The following is a 12,973-nucleotide window of genomic DNA, read 5'->3' on the forward strand; positions in this document are numbered from 1 at the left end:
TTGTGTTATGTAAGTGAGCATTGTGCTCCACGAATTAGTCTTATATTTTATAATTATCAGGCCTTATGCCTAAAGTCGTTCCAACTTTATCCATCTCAAGGTTGATTTTGTCTTAGGACATTTCTTATCTCAAAACTACTTCCTCTGTCTTAATTTTAACATCTAACATCTGTAGAGGGGTACATCTGCCTTGTAACACCAATTCCCTTGATTGCTCCTAATAATAACTTTCCAAATAGTTATAATTTAGTTAGCACAAATCATTTCCTTTTATTACAGGAGGGTGTGAAAACAGGAGCATTGTCTGGTGTGGCCTCCTCTCTGCCTTTCACACCTTTCAGTGCTTTGAGCCAGCCAAGAGCTTTCTCCAGGAGTGCAATGAAGCAGCTGTTGCTGCTCCCAGCTCTGGCTCTTCCCAGTCTCTGCCCCTGCCTGGTTTTGTCCCTCTTGCTGTGCCCTCTGTTCCCCCAGGGGGCTGCCCCAGGCTGAGGGATCAGATGCAGGCACTGCTGCTGCTCCCTGGGGACCAGCCCCAGTTTGGTTGTTGCTGTCAGTGCCAGCAGAAGCGGTGGCTGGAGCAGCGGGTGCTGACAGTGGCCCAAGGCCCGGGGCTGGAGGGGTCCCTGGGCTGGGGCTGGGAGGGAGCTGCCCCTTGTTCTCCCTCTGCCTCCCGCAGAGCTGGGCCGGGCACAAGTGGGGCAGCAGAGCCAACAGGGAGCCTGCGAGTCTCTTGCAGCCGTGCCTGCTCAGAGTTTGGCCTTGGAGCTTCAGGTGGGCAAAGGCAGCTGCTCTGCTCCCTCTGCGTGTGCCCGTGTTCAGCACTGCTGCTCCATCAGTCTGTGCCCAGCAATGGGGAAAAGCCTCAGCCCTGCAGGGCCAGGAGCTGCCGGGCTCTGCCTGAGCAGCTCAGCCAGTGGGAAGGGAGCTGCTCCACACGGGAACCAGGAGCTAATGACGTGCCTTTTCTAGGACATGCTTTCTGTAAACAAACAAACAAACAAACAAACAAAAAAAAAGATAAAAATTACCTCCAAATGTGTAGTGAAAAAACTTCTATAGCACTGGAGTAAGAAAGAGGTAACTGATCTTTTGAAAAAGTGAACTCAGGTTTGATTTTAGTTCCTTAGTTTGTACCCGTGCTAGGATCCATTAGCTGCCTTCTTTTAGAGATTTTATGGATGTTTTCCAATATCAAGATATTTTGCACTGCAGTTAAAGGAATAGGAAATTGAAATACATGTTCTTCATGACTGTGTCTTGAGTGTCAAAATTTTGCAGTTTGAAACTTGGACCTAAAGTGTTGCAAATGGAAGTGATAAATGCCAATGGACTGAGTGAATGCAGCTTTTCCTATGGGATGTGCAGCACTCCAAGGACTTCCTCCGTGGGGCTGTGGCTGCTTGGAGCTTTGTCCTGTGCCACTCCGGGATGTCATGAAATGGGACTTCACCTGCCACCAGCCCAGGTCACGCTCTGCCACCCCAGCTCCTTGGACCTTGTGTCCCCAAAGGAGACACAAGGCGTTTCTGCTGCTCCCCCTTTGCACAGATCCACAGAGAGCTGGGATTATCCCAAGTCTCGTGTCTCCATTGTGCCATATTCCTAAAGAACCAGCAGCCCATCCCGACGAATATGGTGAGTCATGTGGATGGTTGTCAGCTCCCTTTCCTGCCTAGAAATCCTGAAACTGCTTCTAAATGCTGTTCCCTTCAGCTCTTGGACACCTACTGACACAGAGCTGGGAAAAAAATGCCCTGGCCATGGCTTACAAGGTGAGTTCTGCCAAAGTGAGAGCTCTGTGGGAAATCTCTATCCATCCCTCTCCTTTTAATATATCTGTACGTGGGGGTGTGCATGGATGTGTCTTGTATGGAAAGGAAGGAGTGTGCAAACAACGTGACTGACACTTTCACTCTCTGTGTTCATTCCATACTCATGGGTACCAAGATATTATGGAAACCTTTGCAAGGACAGACCCTTCTGTCCATGGATACAGAGACATCCAAGAGCCCCTGGCACAGACAGACCCTTCTGTCCATGGATACAGAGACATCCAAGAGCCCCTGGCACAGACAGACCCTTCTGTCCATGGATACAGAGACATCCAAGAGCCCCTGGCACAGACATTGCTGCTATTCAGCCACTGACATGATGAGTCCCTGAGCCTGGGGCTTGGCCTTCCTCGTGGTGAGGGGCATCAAGGAAGGCTGCAGTGTGATGGAGACTGTGATGGGCTGGGAACTCACTGGGGGAAAGGAGGGAGCAGTTGTGAAGTAAAAGGCAGGTGTGGGACACAACTGTTCAGAGAAGGGCTGAGCTACAGCTTGAGTAAGATGAAAAATGTCATTTGGGGTCATCCCAGATGGATTTAATTTCAGAAGTTATGGAACAAGTTTAATTTTTGGGGGGTGTCCTGTTTTCCCTTGGAGGTGGACACTCTGCAGACTTGAGCTGCATTGCCAAAATGCTCAAGTCTCTGCTGCAGGTCACAACGTTTCTTCTTTGGCTGATCCCGGCCCGGTGCTGAGCCCAGCAGAGCCCTGGCAGAGCCCAGAGCAGCCTCAGCATCCGCAGAGCCCGGCTGCAAGGAGAGAAAGCAGAAACCGCCCGTCAGCTGAAGGCTCCTGTCCCCTTGTCCCAGCCAGCCGCGGTGCCCAGGCCATGCTGGCCGTGCTCAGAGCTGGGCCCAAAGCTGCCCATCACTGCTGCCTTGGGGAGCAGAGCAGGAGGGCAGGACATGTGCCCAGCCTGCAGCCAGCCACGGCAGATCCAGCCCCTCAGCAGCTGCCCAGAGCGGGATGCTCCTGTGCCCGCTGCCATCTCCCAAAAGCTCTTGTCCCTCCCATGCCAAGGAGATGAGGACCCACCTCACACCATCCGCTGCCACAAGAAAAGCTGGTCCCAAACGATGTCCTCAGTCTTCTCCAAGGGCACGGCCCATCCACGCCACAGCTGGTCCCAAGCACTTCCTGATCCAGACTGGACCCCACCTAGAACGCTTCCTTTAGAAAAACAAACAACAAATTAATGAAAATAGGTTACAGACAAAAAGGGGAAACAAGAAAAATGGTAAAAAATCTTATCTCTGTCAGGAGCTTGAGGAAGGCCCAACCCCTACATTCTGGGGAAAAACCCACCCATGGGTGAGGGAAGCCCATGCTTTCTCCCTTTCCCCCTGCACTGTCCCCCAAAATCACGGTGATCCCAAAGCAAAGCAGGGGAGTGGAGCAGCCCAAGCCCTTCCTTGCCTGCACAGCAAAGCAGCCGTGCTCAGGTTCTGGAGTCCCACCTGTGCTCCTGCCATGGGGGTTTGTTTGTGTCGGGCTGGCTGCCCCAGCCCCAGCCCGGGGCACGGTGGGTGCTGGGGGCTGTTGGCAGGGCCAGGATCCCACTCCCATTTCGTATCCACCCCAGCCCACGCCCCCAGCCCTGCCAAAAACCAGCTGGGCAGCCACTGAGGAATCAGTTGCATCTGTCCCAGCAAAGGGGAAACCTTTGGTTCCCGGCCAATGCACAAATCAGGGAGCATCCCCCTGGGTCTGGACTTACCTGAAAATTCCCTGTGGAGCCTGGCTTTGAAGAAGGTGCCAGAATCAAAGTCCATCATCGCCAGCTCCCGCTGGCCAGGTGGAGGAAGAGGTTGTCATCCTTGCTGCTGTCCTCCATGTCTCCAGCAGCAGCAGCAGCCCCACCTGGTACAGCTTCTCCAGGGGCTCCTTCTTCCCTGGGGTGACACCAGGCTGTCAGGGTTCTGCCCAGGGCCCGGCTGTCAGTGAAGCAGGACAAGCAAAACCAGCTCAGATGGTGCCCACCAGTGCTGGGCAGAGCAGCTCAGCTCTAGCACAAGGGCTGTGTGTTCCCATTCGATGACCCCAGTGCAGTGACACAGGCAGGACAAAAAAGTCTGGGTTTCTTTGCTGCCGATTGCCAGGGCATGTGTGGAGCTGTAACTTACCAGGTCCCTGCATCACTGTGCCTGTGGCTCTCTCCCTTCTTCTAGGGCTGATGAATATCCTGCATCCAGGGATCACAGGACAGGTCTTCTAATGAGGGCCTGTCCAAGGAGTTCAGGGATAAACACCACCTGATCAGAATCTGGCAGTCTGGGGAGAGAAACCACAAACCACTGGTCAGTTGGAGAAGGCTCCTGTCTGCTTTGCCCCACTATTCCCGTGCCCAGGCCACGCTGGATGTGCTCAGAGCTGGGCCTAAACTTTCCCATCAATTCTTTGCTTTGGAGGAGAGCAGGAGAGCAGGACATGTGCCACCTCCTCAGCAGCTGCCAGAGCGGGATGCTCATGAGCCCGCTGCTGTCTCCCAACACTGGTGTTCCCCCCGTGCCCAGAGATGAGGATCCACCTTGGGAGAGCCGTTGTGGCAGCGGGAGCTGGCCCCATCTGATGTTCCTGCCCCTCCTGAAAGGGTGCTCCCCGCAGACCATCTCGTGCAGCAGGATGCCCAGGGACCAGACGGTCGCTGCCTCGCCATGGTACCAGCCGAAGTCGTTCCATTCCGGGGGGCTGTATGACGGTGTTCCTATGGAATATGGATGGAGCTCATCAGGGGGATGCTGCTGCTCCCAGAGCCTGGCCCCAGCATCCCTGGGCATGTGGGGGATGCCCCAGTGGCACACAGGGTGACCTGCTGCCCTCTCGCCAGCACCTGGGACTTGGGTACAAACTTGGGGTTGGAAAAGAAGCCACTGGTGCTGGAAGAGGGCAGCAGAAACCCTGGAAAGGCCTGACCATGACACACAAAGGGAAATACCCACTCAGTGCTGGGGAAAAACCATACCCATATCCTCCCTGCTGGCATTGCCCAAAAAATATTTTGAACCAAAGCAAACCAGGTGAGCAGAGCAGTCCAAGCCTTTTCTCACCTGCACACCAAACCAGCTGGTGCACAGGTTCTGCCACCCCGTCTCTGCTACCCCCAACCATGGGGGTTTTGTCAGGCTGGATGCCCCAGCCCCAGCCCCAGTCCTGGGAGAATCCCTGCTGCCACACCCAGGTTGGGCCAGGAGATGCCAGGACCAGGATCACCACCCCTGTGTGGGCTCACCTGCAAACTGAGTGTAGGCTGTGTCCTGCAGGTAGGTGCCACAGCCGAAGTCAATCAGTTTTGCCTCGCCGGTGTCCAGGTCTACCAAGACGTTCTCAGGTTTGATATCTCGGTGCAGGACCCCGCAGCTGGTGCAGTGCCGCACGGCCGCCAGCACCTGCTGGAACAGCTCCCGCACCTCTTCCTCGGACAGGAACCTCCGTGCCCGAATGAAACGCCGCAGGTCCTGACACCGCTCCGGGCGCTCCAGCACCATCACGATGGTGTTGGGGAGCTCAAGCCATTCCCGCAGCTGCACCACACCGGGGAAGCCTGTGGACACCTTGTCCAGCAGCACTATCTCCAGGGGTGCGCTGGTGCCGTCGGGCTGCGGGAGGAGCACGGTGCCGTCAGTGGGGCTGAGGCCGTGCCAGGGCTCGGGAAGCCCTCAGCCAGCCCGGGATGCTCTGTGCCCTCCGCTGGCCCCACGCCCGCTCTCCCTCCAGGTGTCCTGGCGGCTCCCACCCTGCCGGGCCCCGGCTCATCCCCGCCCGGCACGGCCCGGCTTCTGCCGCTGGCCCCGCTCACTCACCAGCTCGCCCCAGTGCCGGACGCGGTTCCGTGGCACCTTTTTGATGGCCACCTGCAAGCCAAAGGGAGCAGCGGATTCAGCTCACCGCCCACCGTGTCCAGCCCCATCCTCCTCCTCCGCCCCCTCCTCCTCCTCCGCCCGCCGCCGGCCCCTCTGCTCACCGGGAGTCCGTCCGAGAGCCGAGTGGCCGCAAAAACTCTGCCAAAGCCGCCGCGCCCCAGCAGTGACCCCACTCGGTAGCGCTGCTGCAGGGCCTGCTGCGCCTTCCCTGGGGAAGAGACGCGGCCGTCAGTGCTCGGCCCGGGGCCAGGAACGGCCCCCGAGCGCTCCCCGAGCTCCCCGGGCCGGGCACCCGCAGGCGTTCCCTCATTGGAACGCGACAGCGGCGGAGCTCGGGCCGGGGAAGCCGCAGCGGAGGCGGCGGCAGCGGCCGCACCGCCTGTGTCCTCCGCGGGCCCCGGGAGGAGCCGGGGCCGGGGCCGGGGCCGGGGCCGGGGCCGGGGCCGGGGTCGGGGTCGGGCCAGGCGGAGCCAAAGGGCAGCGATGCCGCCCCAGCCCCTGGCACTGATGCCCGCCCAGCACAGCCAGAGCCAGGCGAAGAGGAGACCTCGGAGGGATGGGCGGGGACGGGGACGGGGCCGGGGCCGGGGCAGCCCCGCCCGGGGCCGGGGGCGGACCGGGGGCATGGCCCGGGTGGGCACGGGGAGAGGGAAACTGGAAAAGAAGGGGACACAGGAAAAGGGAGTCGGGGAGAAGATGCGGGACAGTGGGAGAGGGAGAAGAGAGAGAGAATTGAAAAATTTTCTGCTGTCGCTGCTTTCGCTGCTTTCGCTGCCGCCGCTGCTGCTGCTGCCGCCGCTGCCGCTGCAACTGAAGCACCGGGGCCGTTTGTCCCCGTGTCCGTTTGTCCGTTGCCCGCTCGGCCCCGCCCCGAGCCCCGCGCTCCCCGGGCAGCCCCTGAGCCTGGCCAAACACGGCAACTTTGCCCTGCTGAGCCAAGAGCCAGAGTCTGGACTCCTGCACAGGGGCACAGCAATGCCCTTGGCTGCTGCTGTGCCTTGTCCCTGCTGAGGCTCAGACACCGTCTGAGCACATTCCCTGAATGCAGAATTTGTACCTGAGCCAAGCACTGCACTTGTGTCTCCAGCATTGCTTTCCAAGGAAAACAGGGCAAGGCAAACTGGCTATAGCTCAGGGTATTTTACAGTGTCTAAAACTTGCCAAGTCTCAGATCTTAGAGGTGAGAGCCATTTGGAATGAATGGGATGGAGAAACAGCGCAAGATGGAAAAGGGAAACATAAAAATAAAGAGAGAAAAATAGAGAAAAACATATTGTTCATTTCTTTGGATTTTATTTTCATTTCTTAAAAAAGCTGTTTCAATTTTCCCAGAATCTTCTCCCCAGTCCCGTCTGTTCTTTCCAAAAACCTGTCCTGGAGAACAAGGCGCAGCTCCTGTCACAAGATGTGCCCCCAGCTGCAGCTTCTCTTGGCTTCCCACACTGTGAGTGCAGCACAACTCTTGCAGCAGAGCAGGACAAATATTTGAAGGACTTGACAACTTGTTCTTTCTTTTCCTTGTGGACAGGGGAGTTGTGCCATTGGTGAGGTTTTCATTGTTCCTCTTCTACCCAAAGAAAACATGATGGGCTGCCAGGAATTGTTGGGGAATACAAGCCTGGCTGAATGTGGAGAAAGAATCTCCAGAGCCTGCAGCCAGCAGTGGAGAGCTCATCATTCCAACAGCCCCATGGACATCTGGAAAGTGATCTGGAACATGAAGATGGGCTGACAGAGGGAGTTTGTTTCTGTGTTCAGTTGAGATGATTCTACATCTCTGGCAGTGGGAGAAATCAAGAGCACAATCAGGTGATGATAAGCAGCAGAACATGATAAGCTGGACCTGTCAGTGGATGAGAGAAAGAATGTGAAAAGGAGAAATGCAGGGAATGACTTGGTGAACTTTGTGTGTAAGAAGGGTCATTTTTTCCTAATAATTCCCAATTCATTCCCTTTGCTTTTATGCTTTTAACAAGGCCAATTGCATCTCAGATTCCCCAGGAAATGAGAACCCTGAGCTTGTGGAGCTGCCTGAAAGGTGCCCTGTTCCTTTTTCTTCTGCTGCTGCTCAGAAACAATGAAGCGAGTTGGGAAGTTCTGGTTTTTCTTTCTCCTGGTGGATTTTTTCATTTTATTTGCCACTGCAGAGGCAATTTCTGTGATGGCCTCTGTCAGTTGATTCTATTTCAGCAGCAGCAGCAGCAACAGGGCTGTGTTTGAGCACTGCAAATGTGACCTGTGTGGCTTTAATTCCCCTCGACTTAGTGCTCAGGGACTTGGGAGCATTTTGATCTCTAGTGATCATGATGCCTGAAACAAAAATCCTGAGTTCCCTGTGACAAAAGCACAGTGGGTAGCACTGATTGAAAGAGGCAATTGCAGCTGTACTGCTAAAATTCAAGTGGCAAGCAGAAGAGGGGCAAGAGCAGCCGGGATCTACAACTGCCATGACAGATGTAAATTACTTAATTTTGTGGGACTTTTCTGCACTTTTGTGGGATTTTTCTGGATTATTGTGGTATTTTTCTTGAATTTTATGGAATTTCTTCTGGATTTTAGTGGAAATTTGAGGAGATTTTGTGGGATCTTTCTAGAATTTGGTGGGGTTTTGGGAAGATTTCTGCAATTTTGTGGGATTTTTCTGCAATTTTGCGGCATTTTTCTTAGATTTTCTGTGATTTTTCTTTGATTTTGTGGAAATTTGTGGAGATTTTGTGATATGTTTCTGGAATTAGTTAAGGTTTTGAGAAGATTTAGGCAATTCTGGGAAATTTTTCTGGAACTTTATGGGATCTTGATTTTTGTGGGATATTGAAAAGATTTTGTGAAATGTTTCTAGAATTTTGAAGGGTTTTGAGAAGACAAGAAGAATTTAGTGTGAGATTTTTCATAGATTTTGTGGAATTCTGTGAAGGTTTTGTGTGATTTCGCTGGAATTTTCTCAAATTTTGAGAAAATTTGAAGTTTTTCGTGGGATTTTTCTTGAATTTTGTGGGATTTTGAGGAGACTTGAAGAATTTTGAGGGATTTTTCTCAGATTTTGTGGAAATTTGTGGAGATTTGGTGGGATGTTTTTGGAATTTGTGAATGTTTTGAGAACATTTAGGGAATTGTAAGGGTTTTTTCTGCAACTTTGTGGGATTTTCCTAGAATTTTGTAAGATATTGGGGAGTTTTTGTGCAAGTTTTGTGGGATTTTGTGGGATTTTGAGGAGACATGAAGGATTTTGAGGTGTTTCCTTAGGTTTTTTGGAAATTTGTGGGGATTTTGTGGGATGTTACTGGAATTTGGTGGGGTTTTGAGAAGCTTTCTGCAGTTTTGTTGGAGTTTTTTCTTGAATTTTGTGGCATTTTGAGGAGACATGAAGAATTATGAGGGATTTTTCTTTGCTTTGGTGGTATTTTGTGGAGATTTGGTGGGATGTTTCTGGAATTTTCTGATGTTTTGAGAACATTAAATGAACTGTGTGGGATATTTCTGCAATTTGGTGGGATTTTTCTTGAATTTTGTTGAATATTGAAGAGATTTTGTGGAAGTTTTTTGGAATTTTTGGGGATTTTGAGGAGACTTGAAGAATTGTGAGGGATTTTTCTTAGATTTTGTGGAAATTAGTTTAGATTTGGTGGGATGTTTCTGGTATTTTGTGGGTTTTTTTGTACTGTTGTGGATTTTTTTTGTATTTTGTGGAGATTTGGTGGAATGTTTCTGAAATTTGCTGGGGTTTTGAGAACATTTAATGATTTGTGTGGGATATTTCTGCAATTTGGTGGGATTTTTCTTGAATTTTGTTGAATATTGAAGAGATTTTGTGGAAGTTTTGTGGAGTTTTGAGGGATTTTGAAGAGACATGAAGGATTTTGAGGTATTTTCTTAGGTTTTGTGGAAATTTGTGGGGATTTTGTGGGATGTTACTGGAATCTGGTGGGGTTTTGAGAAGCTTTCTGCAGTTTTGTTGTAGGTTTTTCTGGAATTTGGAGGAGACATGAAGAATTTTGAGGTATTTTTGTTGATTTTGTGGAAATTAGTGGGGATTTTGTGGGATATTACTGGAATTGGGTGGGGTTTTGAGTACCTTTAGGGAATTGTATGGGATTTTTCTGAATTTGGTGGGATTTTTCTTGCATGTTGCTGGATATTGAGGAGATTTTGTGGGAGTTTTGTGGGATTTTGAGGGATTTTGAGGAGACATGAAGGATTTTGAGGTATTTTCTTAGATTTTGTGGAAATTTGTGGGGGTTTTGTGGGATGTTTCTGCAATTAGTTGGGCTTTTGAGAAGCTTTCTGCAATTTTGTGGGATTTTTCTGCAATTTGGTGGGATATTGAGGAGACATGAAGAATTTTGAGGAATTTTTCTTGGATTTTGTGTGCATTTTGTGGAGATTTGGTAGGATGTTTCTGGGATTTTCTGGTGTTTTGAGAACATTTAATGATTTGTGTGGGATATTTCTGCAATTTGGTGGGATTTTTCTTGAATTTTGTTGAATATTGAAGGGATTTTGTGGAAGTTTTGTGGAATTTTGTGGGATTTTGAGGAGACATGAAGAATTTTGAGGTATTTTCTTAGCCTTTGTGGAAATTAGTGGGGATTTTGTAGGATGTTTCTGGAATTTGGTGGGGTTTTGAGAACAATTAATGATTTGTGTGGGATTTTTCTACAATTTTGTGGGATTTTTCTTGGATTTTGTGGTATTTTGTGGAGATTTGGTGAGATGTTTCTGGAATTTTCTGCGGTTTTGAGAACATTTAGGGAATTGTGGGGGATTTTTCTTCAATTTTTTGGGATTTAGTGGAGACGTGAAGAATTATGAGGGATTTTTCTCAGCTTCTTTGGAATTTTTTTGAGATTTGGTGGAATGTTTCTGGAATCTGGTGGGATTTTATTGAACTGCTGTGGAATTTTCTGGTATTTTGTGGGATTTTTAGGAGACGTGAAGAATTGTGAGGGTTTTTTCTTAGATTTTGTGTGAATTTTGTGGAGATTTTGTGGAATGTTTCTGGTATTTGTTGGGGTATTGAGAACATTTAATGATTTGTGTTGGATTTTTCTGCAATTTTGTGTGATTTTTCTTGAAAGTTTCAGGATATTAGGGAGATTTTGTGTAAGTTTTATGGAATTTTGAGGGATTTGGAGGAGACAAGAAGAATTTTGAGGTATTTTCAATGATTTTGTGTAAGTTAGTAGGGATTTGGTGGGATGTTTCTGGAATTTTACAGGATATTGGGGAGATTTTGAGGGATTTTTGTAGAATTTTGTGAGATTTTGAGCAGACATGAAGGATTTGGTTGGATTTTCTTAGATTCTGTGGAAATTTGTGGGGATTTGGTGGGATGTTTCTGGAATTTGCTGGGGTTTTGAGAACATTTAATGATTTGTGTGGGATTTTTCTGCAATTTGGTGGGATTTTTCTTGAATTTTGTAGATCATTGAGATTTTGTGCGATATTTTTAGAATTTTGTGGGATTTTGAGGAGACATGAAGAATTTTGAGGTATTTTTGTTGATTTTGTGGAAATTAGTAATGATTTTGGGGATATTACTGGAATTGGGTGGGGTTTTGAGAACATTTAGGGAATTGTATGGGATTTTTCTGAATTTGGTGGGATTTTTCTTGAATTTGGTAGGATATTGAGGAGATTTTGTGGGAGTTTTTTAGAATTTTGAGGGATTTGGAGGAGACATGAAGGATTTTGAGGTATTTTCTTAGGTTTTGTGGAAATTTGTGGCTGTTTTGTCGGATGTTATTGGAATTTGGTGGGGTTTTGAGAAGATTTCTGCAATTTTGTTGGATTTTTCCTGGAATCTTGAGGGATTTTGAGGAAACATGAATTGTGAGGGATTTTTCTTAGATTTTGTGGAAATTTGTGGAGATTTGGTGAGATGTTTCTGGAATTTGTGAATGTTTTTAGAACTTTGAGGCAATTGTATGGGATTTTTCTGCAATTTAGTGGGATTTTTCTTGAATTTGGTAGGATATTGAGGCAATTTTGTGTGAGTTTTGTGGAATTTTGCGGGATTTTGAGGAGACATGAAGGATTTTGAGGTATTTTCTTAGATTTTGTGGAAATTTGTGGGGGTTTTGTGGGATGTTTCTGCAATTAGTTGGGCTTTTGCGAAGACTTCTGGAATTTTGTGGGATTGTTCTGCAATTTTATGGGATTTTTCTTGAATTTTGTGGGATATTCAGGAGATTTTGTGGGAGTTTTGTGGGATTTTGAGGGATTTTGAGGAGACATGAAGAATTTGGAGGTATTTTCTTAGATTTTGTGGAAATTAGTGGGGATTTTGTGGGATATTACTGGAATTGGGTGGGGTTTTGAGTACCTTTAGGGAATTGTATAGGATTTTTCTGAATTTGGTGGGATTTTTCTTGAATTTTGTGGGACATTCAGGAGATTTTGGTAAAGTTTTTTCTTGAATTTTGTGGGATTTTGAGGAGACATAAAGAATTTTAAGGTAATTTTGTTGATTTTGTGGAAATTAGTGGGGATTTTGTGGGATATTACTGGAATTGGGTGGGGTTTTGAGAACCTTTAGGGAATTGTATGGGATTTTTCTGAATTTGGTGGGATTTTTCTTGAATTTGGTAGGATATTGAGGATATTTTGTGGGAGCTTTTTAGAATTTTGAGGGATTTGGAGGAGACATGAAGGATTTTGAGGTATTTTCTTAGATTTTGTGGAAATTTGTGGGGGTTTTGTGGGATGTTTCTGCAATTAGTTGGGCTTTTGAGAAGCTTTCTGCAATTTTGTGGGATTTTTCTTGAATTTTGTGGGATTTTGAGGAGACCCGAAGAATTGTGAGGGATTTTTCTTGGATTTTGTGTGAATTTTGTGGAGATTTGGTGAGGTGTTTCTGGAATTTGGTGGGGTTTTGTGAACATTTAATGATTTGTGTGGGATATTTCTGCAATTTGGTGGGATTTTTCTTGAATTTTGTTGAATATTGAAGAGATTTTTGTGAAGTTTTGTGGAATTTTGAGGGATTTTGAGGAGACATGAAGGATTTTAAAGTATTTTCTTAGGTTTTGTGGAAATTTGTGGGGATCTTGTGGGATGTTACTGGAATCTGGTGTGGTTTTGAGAAGCTTTCTGGAGTTTTGGAGTTTTTTCTGGAATTTTGTGGGATTTTGAAGAGACATGAATTGTGAGGGATGTTTCTTAGATTTTGTGGAACTTTGTGGTGATTTGGTAGGATGTTTCTGGAATTTGGTGGGGTTTTGAGAAGCTTTCTGCAATTTTGTGGGATTGTTCTGGAATTTTGTGGGATTTTTCTTGAATTTT

The 12,973-nt window shown here is 48.2% G+C and overlaps 1 long non-coding RNA gene across 1 annotated transcript; it reads right to left on the reverse strand.

Annotated features, from left to right (window-relative positions):
- Positions 1–3,554: 3,554 nt before the first annotated feature.
- LOC147645286 (uncharacterized) lies at positions 3,555–4,532 on the reverse strand. The gene is made up of 3 exons (XR_015282419.1): positions 4,360–4,532; positions 3,956–4,103; positions 3,555–3,766 (listed from the first exon to the last, which is right to left on the reverse strand). It is a non-coding gene; the product is annotated as an uncharacterized LOC147645286 (long non-coding RNA).
- Between the last annotated feature and the right edge of the window lie 8,441 nt (positions 4,533–12,973).

This window comes from Cyanistes caeruleus, unplaced genomic scaffold, assembly GCF_971803275.1.
Source record: "Cyanistes caeruleus unplaced genomic scaffold, bCyaCae1.hap1.1 HAP1_SUPER_30, whole genome shotgun sequence".
Lineage (NCBI taxonomy): Eukaryota > Metazoa > Chordata > Aves > Passeriformes > Paridae > Cyanistes > Cyanistes caeruleus.